The sequence below is a fragment of the Patagioenas fasciata genome, chromosome 19 (genome assembly GCF_037038585.1).
Source record: "Patagioenas fasciata isolate bPatFas1 chromosome 19, bPatFas1.hap1, whole genome shotgun sequence".
NCBI lineage: Eukaryota > Metazoa > Chordata > Aves > Columbiformes > Columbidae > Patagioenas > Patagioenas fasciata.
Window position 1 is genome coordinate 6,302,612 of NC_092538.1, and position 18,849 is coordinate 6,321,460.

General features: G+C 48.2%; 1 protein-coding gene across 3 annotated transcripts in view; it reads left to right on the plus strand.

Annotated features, from left to right (window-relative positions):
- The first annotated feature begins 6,109 nt into the window (after positions 1–6,109).
- The window catches only part of CAMKK1 (calcium/calmodulin dependent protein kinase kinase 1), a 78,358-nt gene continuing 65,618 nt past the window's right edge, over positions 6,110–18,849 (plus strand). For 2 of the 3 annotated variants that reach the window (XM_065852939.2, XM_065852941.2), the window contains exon 1: positions 6,110–6,233. The gene's annotated coding sequence lies outside the window, so the exon portion shown is untranslated. Of the gene's footprint in view, positions 6,234–6,923; positions 7,019–18,849 lie in introns of those variants that run through there. The other variant, XM_071816854.1, reaches the window with a different exon arrangement.

Below are 18,849 nucleotides of genomic sequence, written 5' to 3' on the forward strand. Positions count from 1 at the left end.
GGTTTCCTCCTCAGACGTGCCGGCTGGCAGAGAGCACTGGCACGCTGCCGGCCATGGAGAGTGACTGCCCGCCCCGGCCAGTATTAGCTGGTCAGAATTGAGCTTCTCGGCAGTAGCCTCACAAAACAGCTCTTTGCACCAGGAGCAAAACTTCCCCCTCTGCTAGAAGATTTGCACTGCTCAGTGTGTGCGGTTGGACACCACGAACTACACCCATGCCTCACATCACTATGAGCAGCCCCTGCCCTGTGCCTCTGGCTCCATTCAGTTCTCCAGGATGCATCATCACTGACTTTCTTCACAGCCTCTCTCCGAACATCGTTTTGCACCCCCTGGAGGAAATATTGCCTTGGTCGCTTCAAAGCTGGATCCCAGCTGCTGTGGGAAAGTCAGTAAAGTAGCTTTCGGGGTTGATCTGCCTGTGGCTTGGCAGCTGACTGCGGTTGAGAGCACCAGCTGCCAGCCTACAGGAGGGACACACCACAGGGCCCATAGGAAGATGTGCCACAGACAGTTGCGGGTGATATTTGATCGTAAAGTCAACAAACATTTCAAGCCATACATCCCCGTGGGGAGATTATTTGCTCTCGAAAGGATGCCTCAATTTTCACAGGCCAGGTGGAGGTTTAATATTATCCATTCGCCTAAGTTTTTCACCCATCCTTGTGATGCTGTCCTGTAAAAGAGGTGTCAGGTGCTTCTATTAAATGTGCAGAGGTGAGGGTGAGGGAAAGCTCCCTGGTGTCTCCTTAGCAGGGCCGGTGCATCCCCATCAGCGTGTGCTCTCCTGCCAGCGCCCATCGAGGCGCAGCACTGCACGGTGCAATAGTGCAGCTCCCCAGCGAGCTGCAGCCAGCAGAGGGGACTGGAAGACCATTTCACACAGACACGGTTGGGGAAAATTGAGTTGCCAAAGATGAGAAGCAGTGAAGCGAGAGTGCTCAGGTAACCTTTTGCACTCACTTAAACTGGGTCAGTCTCCAGCTGTAACTTAAAATAACCAGCGCCAGGCTGCAGGTAGAGCAGGAGGTTGTTTCTGCCTCTGTAATCTTTCAAGCCAATTGTAATGCAAAGCCCCTGTTCTTTCTGAGGAAGTATTAAAAGGCAGAATAGGAAATCAGGAAAAATGCTACTTGTAAATGATCCCCTGTGGTTGCTAGTCAAACCCAAAAGTCCCAAGACTGCTTTGAAAAACACGGGAAGGGGCGTTTATTTTCCTCTCCTTGCTTGCTTTTTAAAATATACAATCTTCAGGGATCCTTTTATTTGCTTTTCATTCACCAACAACTTCTGCAGCCAGCAGAATGAGATATTGTAATTTTAATTATTCCGCCACAACAAGCTTTTCCTCTAAGCCAGGGCCAGTGGCTTTCAGGTGGGTACTGTGCAAAGCGATAGCTGGCTGGGGAAAACTGAGCAAGGAGATAATTAACATATGCTGGTCCTACCTGCAGTATGAAAAGGCAGGGAGTGCCCACGGTGATTGTTTTGGTCCCTCCTTTTGCCAGGGAGGCTGGAGCACGTGCTCAGGGGTGCAAGGAGCACTCATAGGTGCAAGTAGCGCTCAGCTCAATGTCCTTCAGGGTAAGTCCCAAATGGAGGTCTGGGTGCCAGCCAGACCGTGCTCCTCACCTCTTGGTTTGACCTCATCTTGCTCTTAGGGTCCTGTGCTTGGCATCAGTTGTGGCCAGAAATGTGATGTGGCCAGAATTTGTGACTGTATTTGAAGTTGTAAAAATGCGGTCAGTGTATCCTGCTGCTCTCCAGCCCCCAAGCAGAGAGCCAAAGTGTCAGCTGAAGAGGTGTGAAGAACCCTTCAATGACAGTTTGCTGTGTTGCTTCCTGTTTATGCTGTGACAATTGGGGGTTGGGTTGTTTGCTTTTAAAAAACTCGTTGTTTAATTGCATTTTGGTTTTCACACAGTTATTTAGCTAATAGAAAAATACTAAAAGAAAAGGGATCTTCAGCAAATCCAAGCACACAAGAAAGAATATGTGTTATCCAGCTAACCCCTAACAATTACAAAGAGCATTACCAAGCGCTCGTATGTGATGCTATCAGTGCTCTAAGAGTCTAACAGAGGACTCCTGCACCAACCAAAGGTGTCAGATGAAGAGCGCGATCCATGAGTGCAGTGTTCTTGTGCCCATTTTACAGAAAGAGGAGCCAAGAAACAAGCAAATAATTTCTGAACGTGTATGCAAATGTGACGAGCAGATTCTGCCTCTAAACAGTTATTATCGTGAAGGTTACCAGGTCGGACCTGGTACAAATATATCTTTTCATCCCCTCAGGCATGGTTACTCTGGAAGAAATCAAATGACACAGATATTCCAGAAGAGCAATTGCAGAAAAACTTATTCAATAATAATTATGCTGGTTAGTGATGCTGCAGCGATGAGGAGTTATATTTCAACCTCAGCAGAGCTGGCAACATTTAATCATTATGTTTACGCGCAATTCCCAGCACAATGAGGCCTTGATTTCCACCTGGTGCTTCCAGACACTATAACAATGCAAATTAAAAACGAATAACACTAAAGACACAGACAGCTCCTTCCCTGTGCAATCTCTCCTGTCTCTTAGCTCACTCATTCTTTCTCTGGCACAGCAGACTCCCTTTTCTTTGCAACCCAGTCCTCCATTTAGGACATTCTGGGATATTTTTCCCTAAAAATGTACCTGCCTTGTGGGTTACACTAATTCCTTTCCTCTTTTGATGTGGGAGCACATTTTCAGTTGAGTAAGTCCTCTGGCTGACACACAGTGAAGGACTGATGGGAACGTTTATGTCCTCCCAGCTCTAAATGATGCTTTTATTTCCTTCTGTCTCAAACACACACATTCTCAGGCCAGATTGTGCTGGGTGGCGAAAGGACCGTTTCTGCCGTTACAGCACCAGACATCTGCAGCTCAGCCTGTAATCGCTCCTGGTGACAGTACGGCTGTTACAGCTCATTTTTGCTGCTGCCAGCTCTTTATTAATTACGCCACGCTATTTTCTTTCGCTTTCTTTGGTAAAGCGCTCTCTCCTTCTCTTATCTGTTTCTAATTGCTTTATTGCCTTATTTTAGAAAGCGTAACAGTCAAAAGTGTCCAAATGGATTTTGAATACAGCAATGGTGCAGGCGACTGATGGGCTCTTTTGCAGGGTGAATTGGGATCGCTCCCATTAACTAGTACCAAGCGCAGATTCTGCTCAGCTTTACGGCACCACAAAGAGATTTTGCCCAAGCTGTTCTTAAATGATGGCTTTAGCTCCTTTTTAATCTAAAAGCACCTGTGAAACACCTGGAGAAATGTGAAGTCCCCCTCTCATGACTGTAATTCAAGGACCAGGTTAAGCACCCTCCCAGCCCTTGCACCAAAAAAACTCATGGGAAATAACAGTTAACAACCAACTACTATTGAACAGAAATAAGGTGGTATTTTAATGTTGTCACAGCCACCACAGACTAAACATCAGAGAGACATTATTTGAGACTCTTTTTGCACTGGTCATTACGGCTTCACATTGCAATCACTTGTGTATAATGAAAAGGGAAACTGAAGCACATGAGTTGATTTTTTGTTTTCTGGAAGAAACAGAGGCGTGTGATTGAGACCAGCAAACCAGGTTGTTTCATTAGGTCAAGTGCCATTGGTCTTTGTCAGAGGTGATGTTTTCAAACCCTGCTGCTGGTGCTAAAACTGTGCTTCAGGTGTCACTTGTGATCTAAACCGCCCGATGCTAAAGGAGACAGGTCTTTAGGGGACAATCCTCAGCACTTTCCAAACATCTCAAAGCCAAAAGTGAATCAGTCTAAATGACTTCAGAAACTCTTGGAAGTGCTTCTCAGCAGTAGTTATGGCAAGGGGAGCAGGAGGCTGAAAGTTTTACCCATTGCTCAGGAGAAGCTAAGTTGTTCCTATCTCTGTCAGAAAGGCTTTTTGCATGGAAAAATAAATTCGAAAGTTTCCAGCTGCCAGTGGTTTGTCCAAGGGTGGAGAAATGCCGTCCCAACCATCATCCTTCAGAAACCATGGGCCCTCAATGCATCACTTTTATTTTTTATTTCAGTTTCTCTGCTCTGTATAAGAAGCTGCAGGAAAGAATTGTGTAAACCTGAAGTACAAAACTGGACTGAATGATTTTTAAGGACCTGAAACACAGAAACACTGTCAAAATTACAAATAAAATACATCAAAATGGACTGATAAATTGCCAATGATAAAAATTAGAAACCACATTTGTTGGTCATGCTAAAATACAGCAGACTCTGCTACCCTCCTGCTGGTTCCTGTCACCAGCTGTTCCCCTTCTCTGCCCCCGGGTTTCCTGTTCATGGAGGATCTTTGCCGGATTTTCTCTCTGGCGAGCTGAAAGAACAACTCTTTCTAGCGTTCTAACAGGGATCATTACACTGCATGTAACAATTCTTTAATATTCAAGTCTAGAACCAAACAAGTACCAGATGTTTAGCTTGATGGCTAAAGAAGAAAAAAAAAAAAGGTTTTGTTTTCTTCCCTGCAAAATAAATAAGGAGACAAAATATACTGTGGTCATAAAATTTGATCCATTATTAGCCAATTTAAATATTAACTATAGGCAAATAAGATCTCAAAGTTTTCAAGCAAAATTCAAAACATTTCAGTGTGAGGTATTTTTGACTGAAAATTGCCAGACAGAACAGGCAAGTATTTTACGTGGAAGTGAAAGGGCATTAGCCCTGGGTAAACCTGTTGATCTGTAGTGAGCTGCTCAGCTGCCTACAAACAACCAGGGTGACAAAGCACATTTCTGCAGGAAATATAGACTTGAGTGCAGGTGGTAAATCGCAGGAGGGCATGTCTGACTATAAGGCTCATACCCACAGAGTGAGTAAGTAGAAAAGTTCCTGGTCTTTGCAAGGCTTACAAGATGACTTCACTGTTTTAGTGACTGGTGTCTTATTCTCTAAACACAGTGACAACCTGAGCAGGGTTTTTTGAGATGGGAAACAAAGTTAGTAGTAAACCACAAGCTGCATTATTAATATGTTGTTTTGAGGTATGAACCCCACATTAAGAAATGAATTTGTTCCCAAAGCAGAGGATTATTTGAGACCCACTGGAAGCAGGCGCAGGCATTCCTATCCACTTGATGTCACAGCGGGGAGGAGTAGCAGTCAGGGTTGAGTCAGGATGTGGATTTAATCCAATTCTTGCTCACCGGCTAAAGCCAAGATCTCCCGATGGGGATCCTGACCACAAGCGGGGTCACAGCAGAACCCAACTTGCCCAGCCACAAGTCGTCACAAAATCAACATCCTCAGGAATCCCACAGGAAACACTTCACAGCTGAGAGCGGGGCTGCAGTGGGAACCCCTTGACCCAGGGGCACAGTCAACTATGAGCCAAGCAGGCAAAAGAGAGCAGGGGGGGTAAAATAAAAGCCAAAAATATGAATCATGAAAACATTTGGTATTTGGTTGTAGGAAATCAAACAAACAGACAAACAAATAAATAAATAAAAAGAGGGTATTTGTTTGTAGGAATTCCTTGAGTGATAGCAATGGAATTGCTCCATCACCCTATGAAGAAGTTTCTTCTCAAATTTAAGTGGAACCTCCTGTGTTCCAGTTTGTACCCATTGACCCTTGTCCTATCATTGGTTGTCACCGAGAAGAGCCTGGCTCCATCCTCCTGACACTCACCCTTTATATATTGATAACCATGAATGAGGTCTCCTCCAAGCTCCAGAGCCCCAGCTCCCTCAGCCTTTCCTGCTCCACTCCCTTCAGCATCTTGGTGGCTGCGCTGGACTCTCTCCAGCAGTTCCCTGTCCCTCTGGAACTGAGGGGCCCAGAACCGGACACAACATTCCAGATGTGGTCTCAAAAGCCTGCCTGCAGCCCAGCTGTGCTTCAGGTTGGACACCCCACGGCCACACGCCCCGGAAACACGAGGGTTCTCCTGCACCCCCGCTGTGCCCGGCCCGGCCGCCTTACCCCCACACACACGGCGCGGCCGCGACCAACGGCCGCCGCGCGAGCCCCGGGGAGGCGCGGCCACCGCTAGCCAATGGGAGCAGGCGCGCGGGCGGCTATTTACACCCGGCGGGCGGGGGGCTCTAGGACCCAGCGCGGCCAATGGCGGGGGGACAGGCTGGCGCGGGGGCGGCGCTGATAGAGCGCGCGGAGCCCGGGGAGTTTCTTCGCCGGGCGCTGCAAAATCAGCGGCGGCTTCGGAGCTCGGGCGGCGCCGGGCGCAGGTGAGTGCGGGGCGGCGGGTGTGTGCCCGGGGCGGGCTTTGCTCCTCTTCCCCTCCGCGGCCGCAGGGCCATCGCCTCCGCCGGCCGAGCGCACCGGCTTGGCTTAGGCCGCGCTGCCCGCCCCGCGGGTCGCCCGCTTGCAGCCCTGCCCGGGGCGGTGTCCCCTCCCGGGCCGAGGGCAGGTGCAGCGCGGCGGGGGACGCACGCGCGCGGGTTGTCTCCGTGGGCAGGTGGAGCGCTCCGGGTGTCGCAGGTGCGGGTGCGCTCGGCCGGGCATCCCCGGGGCTGCGCTCGGCCGTGCGGGGTTGAGCCGGGGCTGTGCTGCGGTGCCGGGCGGCTGCAGCACCAGCGCTGTTACCGAGCCCGAAAATTAATGAAAAAAAAAATCCTTCTGAAAACTGGCGTTTTGAGCAGTTTATCCATCAAACCAGTCATCTCTCACCCTCTTTTTCGAGGTTTAGAGAGGGCAGAGGAGGAGTGTGGTGAGCTTCTTGAAGGTTTGTCACTGCATCCCGATCCTCCTTGCTGCCCTCGGGGGTCAGGCTGAGCTCCTCGGAGTTTGGATTTTCTCTCGGGTCGGTGCTTAGGCTGTCGCTGTCTGAGCTGCTCTGTCCTGAGCACGCACCTTGCAGCCAGGCTGGCATGAAGAGCAGCTTATTTTCCCCTCTCTGCTCACCTTGGCTCTGAAGGAAAACAAGCTGCGGCTCTCAATGGCCTGTATGCTGTGAACAAGGGAAACTGCTGATCCTGCAGGGATGTCATGTTCTTCAGCTGTTCTGATGAAGGTAAAATTACCTTGTTGTTGTAGCTTAATGGAAAAGGTTTTGCTTGATATGAAACTGTTGCTTTTCTATTTACAGTCGTCTATGGTTCTGAGTTATGCTTACAGTGCTACTTCCCATAATGTGTTAATTTCCTCCCTGTGAGGCATCTCTGGCAGCTTCAATTTGTTCTGGCGTTTGACATGGGATGACTTTGAAGTGTTGCTTTTAAAACTGGATAAGGCAAGCAGAGAGCCGTTATCTCAGTTGCTTGAAGAGAAAAACCAAAGCGAGCGTGGAGGGGCCATGCTCCGACATGTCCCTGTGCATGGCGCAGCTTGCTGTGCGGCACCCTGTGCTCGGGCTGGGGTGTGTGGTGTGAACAGGATTAATCTCTAGGCACAGCAATAAATCACTTTCCCGGGCTTGCTCCCTGAGCTCGTGCCTGGAGAAGGCCAGATCTTAGCAACCAGGAGCGTAAGCACCAGCCTCTTATCATTCCAGCCAGGAGTTCAGGCATGTTATTGTTTGATACTGTGTGAGGCTGGGCTTTAAGTCACAGTAGGTGCTGAGCCACTGGGTCCTGATGGTTTTCCTTTTTGAGGCAAGCTGCATTCACTGGCATGAAGTGTCTTCAATCTAGAATTACCTCTGGCTATTTCTTCTCCTTGCTTTTGGGATATGTCTTGCAGGTCACAGTGGGATATGTGCGGGTGCTAATTCTCCCTGGGCAGCTCCCCAGAGCTGCTGATCCAGGCTCTGCTGAAGCTGTGCTGCAAGGGGACCTTGGCTGTCCCAGCGTTCCCTCAGGGAACAGTGAGGTGCCCCTGTTTGCTTCACACAGCCTGTTGCTGCTTTACTTCTGCCAGGGCTTTCAAAACCTGTGCAGCTGGGGGCACAGATGCCTGGTGCCCCCTAATTAGAGTGTTCATTAAGCCCTAAGTGTCTTTGCCTGATACAATTAATTGTCTTTGCACTAACGAGACTTTCAAGGCACAGCTTCTGCTGGGAAGGGTTTGGGGGATTTCTCTGCCCATATGGGCTCTTGCGGGATGGCTGCAGTGGGAATCTCATCGGTGTCTGCGGCAGAGGAGATATTTGAAAGGGCAGTACCGTAGTGTTCTGTTTACTGGAGGAAGAAGCACTGTTTGGTAGCAGTCACCACAAGTACTGATGTGGTTTAGACCTTGGCTGGGTTTGAAAAGGTGGCACTATGCTGAGCATGTTGCTCTGTACTTCAGCCATGGGTCTGCCTGCCAGAGCACAGCATCTCCCCTTGCTGGTGTTCATTCCCAGAAGGAACTGAAGAGTGTATTAACCCATCATTTGTGCCAGCTGTTCTTGAACTGTGGAAAGAACAGCCCTGTGTGAAAGCCGAGTCTTCTGTGCAGTGTTGGTGCTGACCTTAGAAGAGCCTTTATAGGGTTATTTCTACCCAGCAGCAGGGGAAGGAGAAACTTATTTTATAAGAGGCATCAGGAAAAGGCTGGGGATGCTGAATGCTTCTGGGGACTTTTAGCAGGGTGGTTTGGGTCTCCAGAGGATGTTATCTGCCTGGTTGAGGGGCAAAGAGGATAAATCCGATGCAAATTGGGGCCAAGCTCATGGAGGGGAAGGGATGTGTGTTGGTGGGGAGCTCAGTGTGAGGACGGTGTCTGTGCTGGAGCAGTGGAAGGCGGTTGTTTTGATAGCATGAAATCAATATGTGTAATTAACTCTGCCTTGGGAAGATGCCTGGAGAGAGCACACCCACTACTGCCCTGAAGTGCAGGTGGATGCTGGGCAGGTGGAGTGTCCGTGGGTCTGCTCAGCAGCTCAGAGCACTGAGGAGCACGGGGTTTAGGGGAGGCAGGCTCGGCTGATGTGGGAGATTGCAGTTGGCTGCAGGGCTCGGTGTGGGTGCTGTGCACAGTGTCACACAGTGTAACGAGGCGCAAGGTTGGGAGGGAAAGCAGTTTGTGTGGGATCAGCAGCAGAGCCCAGCTTTGGGCAGCATCGGGATGTAGTAGAAACTCCCCTGACAGCTGAGTTGGAAGGAGAGTGGGTAAACAAGGCTTTGGGTGGGTTTTTAACCCCCTCTTTTCCCCACACAGCCCCAGCAGATGTTTGCTGCTGCTCAGCCCTGCCACTGCTCCCCAAGTTGGCCAGTTGGTGATGACGGAAAGCTGAGCCTGTCCCTTTGCTGAGAACCAGTGAGGAGGCAAGTTACCCCTTTGTCTTGTGGACAGACAAAAGCAAGGTCTGAGCTCTCAGTATAGAAGCCAAGTATAAATCTGGTATGAGAAAATGTTATTTGTGCCTTAAAAGGTAGGAGAACAGACACATCAGGGGAAAACTAGATATACAGTAACTCTTATCAAGATTCTTCCTTTTATGTCTTTCTCTTTGTGGTATATTTTCCTATGATCTTCAGTGCTTTGTTTTTTTGGTACTTGCTTTGAGAAGCACATGTCCAACACACAGGGAGATGACCCAGTCATCAGAAAATATATGGCTGGAGAAATAGTTGGGTAGTTGGCTGTAAAAGTGGTAGGGGATGACTGAAGTGTACAGAAGCAGTTGTTGATGTAGCACAGCCGTTGTGGCAGATCTGGAGGTTACTGATGTTTGTGATAGATAAAGCATCAAAGCACTGGGTGCAGCACATGAATGAATGATACCAAATAATGTCATGTAGTCAAGAATGTTGTTTTAACTAACACCGTGGTTAAGTTTAGCATGGTTGGAGAAAAAATGTCTGAAATGTTCTGAAGAGAAGAAATCTTGATAAATTAGGATAGGATACTAATCTGAAAGATAATGGTGGGAAGAAGTGCCAGTGACTTCTTGGATGTGTGGGAGAGTAGCTGCTGATTTGTGGTGCTGGGTGAGGTATAAGTGTACCTGTGTGTTTCCAGCTCTTTAGAAACTCACATGTTTTTCAGGCTTGTGCAGGTTGCCACAGGTGGTGGCTTTAATGGCTGGGTCTTTCATCACAAACACATGCTCAGTTAGGGACATCTGCTGCAGATTCCTTTGGAGAATGTTGCAGAATTGTCAAGAAATGGAGCTGCTTAGGCTCTGAGCATCAGTGTAGTGAACCTTGGATCCAGAGCTGCCCGTCCCATGGATGGGGGCCCTTGGTGTTGGTCTGGGTGAGAAGTGACACCGGGTGACAGGCACAGAGGAGAAGGGATGAAACCGGAGATGTGCTGAAGCAGGGAGGTCTGCTGTGGGTTCCCAGGGAAGGCTTGTGCCTAATTCAAGGGTTGCTGTGAATTAGCAAGTGTAGCTTTTTTTTTCCAGAATCAAACATCAGGGCTATCAAAAATACATCTGGAAATGTGACTCAGCCTTTCCTATTTCCCAGCTACTGTGTTGCTTTCCAGTCTGTTTTTTTCCCTGCACCATATACAAATACAGACACTTTATAGATTTCATCATTACTGCTGGGGTGCAGTCAAGCACTGCATAAGTTGCACTTTTAACTTGCTTGGGAATTTGTTGGTCACTTTTCCTACAGGGTTAAGACTTCAGAAACATTTTCCTGTTCCGTTGCCGTCTTCACTTTTATTTTTGGCATAAGTGATATGGACAGAAACAGAGGGTGAAACATAAATATTTTTTTCTGAAGCGTCAAGTACGTGACATTGGAGAATGATTTTTGTTGCTTTCATGTGCTGATGTCCCTGGATGGGCAAGTTCTTCTGAAAGGCCAAAACCTTTTGAGGACACAGTTTCTCAGTGGGCTGAGGTTTGCAGCTGGAAGGGAAGACTCTCCCATGGCAGCCGGGAGCTCCTTAGCCCCAAAAGATGCTGTTTTAGGGAGTGAACCTGGCAGAAAATGATCCCTTGTATTTTATATCTTGATGGCATCCAGCACATGAGCTGAGTCATGCCTTGTGGATAAAGGTGTGGTTGGGGACTTGTTTCCTTTGGGTTGCTGCCCTGGACAGGCATTATTTTAGGGTGAGTACCTCTGAAATAGTTGTTCTTTTTTGCCAGAAGCCATGTGGGATTAATCCAGCCTGTCTGTCTCTGGGGTGGTTTCAGTGTTTCTGTGGATTGGTGGCTGTGTTCAGGGAAGGCTCTGAAATGTTGTGATTAATTCTTCAGTCGTGTTAAAAGGGTTTATGGTGAAGTCATTAGCTAGTTAACAGTGACTGCTCTAATTATTCTGGTGTGAGTGTAAACAGTGAGGCTGTGATCTGCTGGAGCAGCACTTGAATGTGTGTCTTTTGGAGATAGAGGCATCCTTCCCTTTTTCCTGTTCCCATGCTGAATTCTCTGCAGAGCAGCCGTGTGTGTCTTAGACCAGCAGGAAAGCCGTGGAAACCCACTGTTCCTTTCTGCTGATGCTGGTGAGTGGTAACTGCTCCCCTGAGGTCAGTGGAGCCAGATTCTTTACCTATTTTTTTTTAACCTTCTGCAATTCCCTGTCTCCAGTAGTTTCCACTCATACTGGTATAAGTGGGGAGGACCGTGTCCCATCCTTGTCAGCTGGCAGCAGAGCCTGGGGTTTTGATGGGAGCCCTTGCTGCAGGGCAGAGGGGTCTGTGTGAAGCCATCAGGAGCAGAGAGCTGTGTGCTGAGGAACAGAGCAGCTCCCTGAACCCTGCAGATCCTCTGCAATATCCCGTGAACCTTTCTGGAGTGTGCTGATTGTTTTTCTCAGCCAAGTGGCTTCACAATTTTGTGACCTTGTGAAGACAAAGCCTCAATGACACATTTTGGTTGGATGCTAGGTCCCTCTTCCTGTGGAGAAGCTGTGCAGGGCAAGAGTCCTGACTCTGCACAGCTGTGCAGATAGCATGTTCTTCAATTTCAGAGGAAAAAATTCTTGTCTCTGGTATTATCACTTTACATAAATTATTATGGCTGTTCAATTGTAAGTGTGCTATGTAGAAGCAAGTCTTGTAGACCCACAAGGTTTTCAACTGGAGAAGGATTATTTGGTAGGTAGGATGTTAAATTAACCCAAAGACGACTCATTCAGTTGTTTCCTCTGCTACAGATTTCCTGGGTAACCTGGAGCTCCAGTTCACAGACAGACGCTAACATTGAGTGCTTAGCATGGATGTTAAACTAGGAGCAGACATGAGGGGGCTCAGCTGGGGTGGGAAAAGGAAGAATAAGGAAGTGCAGTAGAAGCCCAGGCTGAATAACACCTTCTGAGGATGTGTTAGCGTTGGATTTGTGACTGTGGTGAAGGTGTGAATCAGTTGACCGAGGGGTGCGAGATCATCATGCTCTAGTGAGCTGGACCTTAGTGTCTGCGTTTGGCAGGTTGGTGCTCTGCAGTGAGATGCTGCTGTTCTCCTTCTGGGGCTTGTGTTTCTCAGCTGTCCCTGTGCTGCAGAGATTATTCACAATTTTATCTTGCAGTCTTGTGAGTGCAGCAGAGCTTGGACCAGCCACCTCATGGTTTGTCTCGGTTTTGCCCTGCGTTTGCATGGTCTGCCTGTTAACTCAGACTATTTTGCTGTTCAGCCCTTGTAGTCGTGAGTTACTTTATCATGGGTGTCTGTCTTTTCTTCCCCCATCCCATTCTAGCCAGTATTTCAGGTTTCTATTCTGTAGAATAGTAGCGAGTCCTAAAATAAGAAAAGAGTGGTGAGGATAGGATTTTTTAATCTATACAGGTAGTATTGGCACAGCCCATGAAGTTGCAGGCTGTCACATCTACGGTAGATAAAGCTGAAGGAATTGGGCAGCAGCAGGAAAATAAATGTGCCAGCACAGCTTTGCAGAGTACTGTGTGCATGCCTACCTACCTGAGCCTGGCTCTAATTACCAGCTCCCATGCTGTTCTGGTACCACATCCAGCTTTGTCAAGTTACTCCCAACTAGCTCCTGCCTTTCTCCTTCCTCACTATGGCACTGGCAACACGCAGGCATCGCTGGAGCCTTTCTCCTGCCTCTGGACCTCCTTGTGTGCTGGATGCAGCTGGTGGTCTTAGTCTGATCTGTTGCTCTGATGTGAGCTACTGGAGAGAAATTGGGAACCTCAAAGGGACCCCTGCTAGATCTGTAGCTGTTGCTTCATGCTGGGTGTCTGCTACCAGACCCTTCCTTCCCCTCATAGAACCCAGCACCTGGGGCCCGGTGCACAAGAAGCTGGAAGATGTGTGAGCTGCCTCCTCATTAGGAGCCTGGGAGGGGTGTGATCTGAGGATGAATCACAGCTCCATTGGGGAAGGAGGCTTCCTTGCTGCAGCGTGTGGAAAGTGATTGATGGCAATGTGAAAGGAAAAGGATGGATTTGCCCCTCAAGAGAGCTTGGTGCTGCCTTGGAAGAGTGTATTCTGCTTCTTCAGAGCCTCCTTACCTGTCTTTTTCTGTGAATGGCTACAAATCAGTGTGGGAAAACTGAAGAAAGGAGAAAGAACTGGGTTTGGATAGTGGTGATGTAGGAGGCAGTAGCCCCCTGCCAAAGGGATGAAGATACTTGAAAGGTAGCAGAACCTGGTATGGTGTTCCTTTGACAAAAGTTATTACAGTGCACATGCCACATGCATAAGGCAACTGCTTAGACAAGTCAAGTCTTGATTTTTTTTTTTGTCTTTGACACTTCTGAACACCTGCTGCTGATAATGCTGTCTTGGTAGTGCTGTTCTGTGATATTTGTGCTGGAACGAAGGATTTGGGTCAAGAGACAGTGTAAGGCCAGAAGATGCATCCACTGACCTCTTTCTGATGCAATGTTTTGATGCTCAAGTCCCAATTGACCTTTTTATAGCTGCCAGGTAGCCTGAGTGACAAAGATTAATCATGTCTGAGGTTCCCAGCTCTGCAAGGCAGAGTGTAAAACAGGCTGGAGATGAGGGTTTTTGCCTTGCTGTGTCAGCACCTCGTCCCCAGGCTGACAGATGGGGCTGGAGAAGTGAAGATCTGATTGCAGCTCATCAGGCCAACCCTTGCTGGGCGCAGAGGGAACAGAAATGTCACGGGGTTACTGTGTGTGCAGAGTGTGCTGTGGTGGAATGGTGAGAACAAGGTCCTCTTGCACAGCGCTGGGGAGGTGTGAACATCTGGGGAAAGAGGCAGAAGAAAGGGTTTTATAGAAACTTGAGAGGGCTTTGTAGCTTTCTGTACAGCGCTGTTGAGTCAGTCCAGACCACTCAAAATTGTGGTGTGGGCTTTGCTGCCTTTGTTCATGGATTTCGGTGCTCCCTCCTGGCAAATCAGGCCATGTTACTGTGCACTTACATGTTAAAGAGATCAGGCACCTCTGCCAGCATGTTTCCATGCTCTAATCAGGCTTCTGCATTTTCCCTTCTCATACAGTATTGATGTGAACTGTGCTTGCGATTTGCCTTGAAGCAATAGTAAGAAGGCATGGTTTATTCATAGCAACTGCTGGGAGTCCATTCCTTAATGCCAGATAGATTGATTAAGTCAGACTGCAGAATGGAACTGGCCTTTTTTGTAAGTTTTTAGAGTTTGCTGTTTCCAAGGAGCCATAAAGTGGCTGTGCTCCACCCAAATGCTACTGTATCTGCCTGTCATCCAGAATGATTATCACAGATGCAAAAAAGGCAATATAAGATTATGCTCCACCTGTAGGAATCAGTTCTTCTGTGGTGTGTTGTTCCAGCCACTAAATGGATGAGCAAAACCAGTACTGCTTTCCCCATATTCTTAGAAACATCTGTCTGCTTGATCTGTTGTTGCTTGTGCTAAGAGCCTAAACTGCCCAGCATGGATCAGTGTTTCCTCTGTACAGTACCAGGCACAGGTTATAACTGAGTCTGAAATGCTGCAACAATGGAAAATAAGCCGATGCTTTTGGGGATGCAAGGCCAAAGAGCTGTTTGTTGGCTAACATATCCTGGATTTGACTCCAGAGTAGCATGTCAGTGCCTTACCATCTTCCCTGGGGAAGAGAGGTCCCAGTCCCTTGCTGTGCTCAGGGCTGAGCCTACTCACCCTTGCTGTTCACAGTGGGTGCGCCAGCCTTCTGCTAATGGCATAGTGCAATGCCAAGGTATTTTTGAGTTTTTGCTTTTTGCTGGATAAAAACACCTGGATTTGTTGAGGGCGTGTTGTGGTTGCTGCGAAGTGCTGAGAATTTAATTCCATTAAGGTCTTGCAGAGGAAAGGAAATGTTCCAGGGTCTTTAATATTCCATGTTCTTTAGCTATGAGTAAATATTTCCTTGGCCTGAAACATTCTCCTGCTGTGAAATCCATTCCAGTCTCTTTGTCTAAGACAATCAGTCTCCTTCCTTCCCTCTCGCCTCTCATGCCCCAGCTTTTATTAACCTAGAAATGTGCTGACACTTCACCATCAAACTGGTTTCTAGCGCATTAGGGAGCTCTGCAGAGTGTCTTTGCAAGTTGTCAGTGTAGCCGCATGCAAGCGAAGAGGGAGATGGCTCAGAGTTGTTCATCTCCTGGGGAATTTGTTCTTCTGAGCTCATGGCTTTCTGCAGAAGTGTCTGACAGCTCTGTCCATGTGTATCTGTTCTCCTCTAAAGGAAGGCTGGGCAACTGGGAGTCAATGGAGAAAGCTATTTTGTCATTGTGCTTTAGTGCGTTCGTTTTGGCAGTGCTCTCTCCTGTGGAGAATCCCTGTCCCGCCAAGAGGGTGTACTCATCTGAGCCCCTTTGAAGCTGTCTGTTCCACTGTCATGACCTGTGGATCACTCGGTGCCTCTGCAGCTCTTGTTCCACTTTCTTGGCAAGAAGCCTGTGACTCAGACTAAGCCCCTTCCTGCTCTGCTGCCTGGGAGGCTGAGCTAATGCTCTCTCATAAAGTAGGCTTTTTTGGTTCATCTGTGGGATTTCTGCAGCCCCCTGATGTGGTGGCAGCTGTGGCTTCTGTGAGGCAAGAGACCTGAGTGAAACCACTGTTTTTTAGGAGCAGGTACAGGTGTCTGTGCTGCTGAGGACAGACTGAGCTCCTGCCAGAAGCTGAAACCAGATGGCTTATACCTTGAAGCAAAGTCATCCCTGCCGCTCCTTACTTGCATAATTTCTGGCAGCAATTTGGCTATTCCGAAGTCTTTGGGCTTTGAATCTTCTGCAGGGCCTGGTATCTCCCAAGGGACAGGGAGTAAAACACCCCTCTGTCATTGCAAAGACCTATATGGCCTTGGGAATCCGCATCTTCCTTGCTTTGTTCCTGTGCGAAGCTGGGGCTGTTGGGGCCACAATACAGCTCCTGCAGTTGTCACCGTGACCAGGTGACATTGGTGGAGGAGCGTGACACGAGGAAAATCCGAGAAGCAAATCAGGCTTCTGATTGCTGGGTCGGTTCCCATACTGAAACTGCCACAAACTGCGGACACAGTAGAAGGGGATGCCCGAAGTGTGTGTGGGCTTTGGGTCCCTTTGCTTCAGGCTCATCTGAAAACTGTGATAACACCCCCCAGGCATGGAGAGGTGATGTTGATGAAAGGAGGTTCCTTGTGTTAAAACCAGAGGGGCTGCAGCTGCTCCTTTGTGTCTGAAGCTGGAAGCTGTTGGGCTTGTCACACCTCCCACAGATGGGATTTCGAAGTATTTAGACGTATAAGAATGATGTAATTAAAATCCTTTGTTTTTCTTGTTTGAGATTTTTAATTCCTTTGATTTAAAGAGTGGTAGTAGCTAATTGGATTCTGGGCCAGACTTGCACAGTCAGCCAGGAGGGAAGGGACTGCAAATGAGCCTAGCCAGGAAATTGCACATTCAAATATAGTTCTCAGTAGGGTCAGCAACACACCCAAGGGACAAATTAAGAATGAAATTTCTGCTGTAATGTGTTCATTTAGCTGCAGAGCTCATCTTGAGGGAAACAAAAAGGAAGCTTGGGAGTGAGAGGAGTGAACTAAAGGGCAGGTGTCCCTTCTGCAGTGGATTTGGGTGCCTTAAAGACCTGCTGGAGGCCTGGAGCTGGGTGACTTTCACCTTGGCATTTATAAATGGCATGCAGGAAACACCTTGGGATCAGAGAAAAATGGTTAGAATTTTGAACTTGCAAGGCTCCAAACCTGGAAGAAAATGAAAGGGAGCCGTAAGGAAGGAGCAAAAATGTGATTCATTTACTGAGTGGTCAGTTTGTCACAGATGAACCTTGTGAAAAATCTCAAAGGATAGCTCTGTGTTCCTTGATAGGGTTTTCCCAAAGCAGACCTAGTAGGCTTGTTTGTGCAAGTGCCAGTGGGGGCTGTACTTCCAAGGGAGCTCAGCACCCACTCAAATGCACTGGCCTTTTGGGGATGATTTCTTATGCTCTCTTCAATATCTGCTTTGATTATAAGCCTTCTGAGCCAAAGCTTACCTGTCAATGTGTCTTACAGCATTGAGCACAGTGGGGCAGTGAGCTCTACATTAATTGGTGCTGTTGCCAGGCTATTGAAAAGTTGTAATAACCTGGCCAAATTTTCAAGTGCTGATCTAGGCTGTCTGCCCAGATGTCAAAAAGAGAAAGATAATTACAGTGTGAACCAAGGAGAACAGGCTGGCCTGAAGGAAATGTCATTAGGGTTCTCCTCAGGCCCAAGGTCAGACCATGCCAAATCACAGCTGCATCAACCTCTAGATTTCTTTCTCCTTCAGTTAAATTGCTACTAAGTGATTTATTGCAAGTGTAACCACCTTTTATACCGAGGGAATGAATATTGGCTCTTTTCTCTTAAATACAAATAACAGAGGTTGGGATTACAGAAGCAAATAGAAGAGGACAGTTTTATCCCTTGCTCTTCTTGGTCTGTAACACTGCACTGAGCATTTGTGTTGGCTCCCTGCTGCCCCTGTGTTGGGGTCTGCCCTGGGGCAATGGGTGCCTGGCGGGTTTATCCTCTCTGACACCATGTGAGATGGGTTTTTGGGGTGCCTGGACCTCCCTGTGTGGCTGGCAGGTATGGTACAAATTGTGCTTTCTGCGCAATGCTTGTCATACTGCAGAGTTCAATTCCCTACAGCGTCATGCAGGCTGGAAAAAACAGCATCAAAATGGTGGTGGAGAAATTCAGAGATGCGCTCTCAGGGCTCCCTGAGTGACTGCTTGAAGCTGGGATGTGCTGTCAAGAGGACAAACTCTAAACTTTTCCTTATTATTACTACTTTTAAGCTCTTTATTTCTGCACCAGCACCCCTTCAGGCATCCGCTACGGGCCCTGTTGGCGACAGAAATGAGGGCAAGATGGGTATGTGGCCTGACTCAGTATGGCTTTTCCTATAAATGATCTGCTGACTTGTTTTCTAGAAGCTCTTGACCTACATCTCTAACTTAGTGCTGGTTCAGTAAGGAATAGCAGTCACGGGTCCATATTGCATGTGAGTGCAGAGTTTAGCGTGATCCCTTGCAGCTCCTTCTCAAGATGGGACATCTTGGTGTCAGCTGGGGCCAGGGGATGGGACTAGAACTGTGTAAATCAGAGCTTGCTGTAAAAAAAGGTGTATTCCTTTTTTTTTTTAAACTTAGTTTACTTGTGGAAGCAGACCCTGTGTAAAAGACAAGCCATGCATCTGCTGTGTCTCAGTCCCGTCTCCTACCCTGCCGCTCGCCAGCTTCTGGACCCTTTGTCCTCTTGGACTCAGGTGTTTTGCAACGGTTAACGTTTCAAAGATGTATCGTCACAGGTTTTCATGGAAGCGGATAGCTGTGTAGAGGGGGAAGATGTTATGGTGAAGGGCTCCACTCATTAGTTCTGCTCTCTGCAGGACAAGGTGACCTAGTGCTGCTTCTCTCATCTTCAGTCTCTTTCCTGCCATCCTTCCAGTGCCATGCTTTCCCTTTGCCTGCCCGTGCTGCTTGATCCTGAAGGATCCCTGTCCTGTGACCATTCCCGAGGCTGAGCAGGGACTGCTCTGGTTCAGGGCTGGGCTGCTGCAGGGGCAGTGCAGGTCAAAGCTCAGGTCACTCTGGAGGAGCGGTGGGGCAGTAAT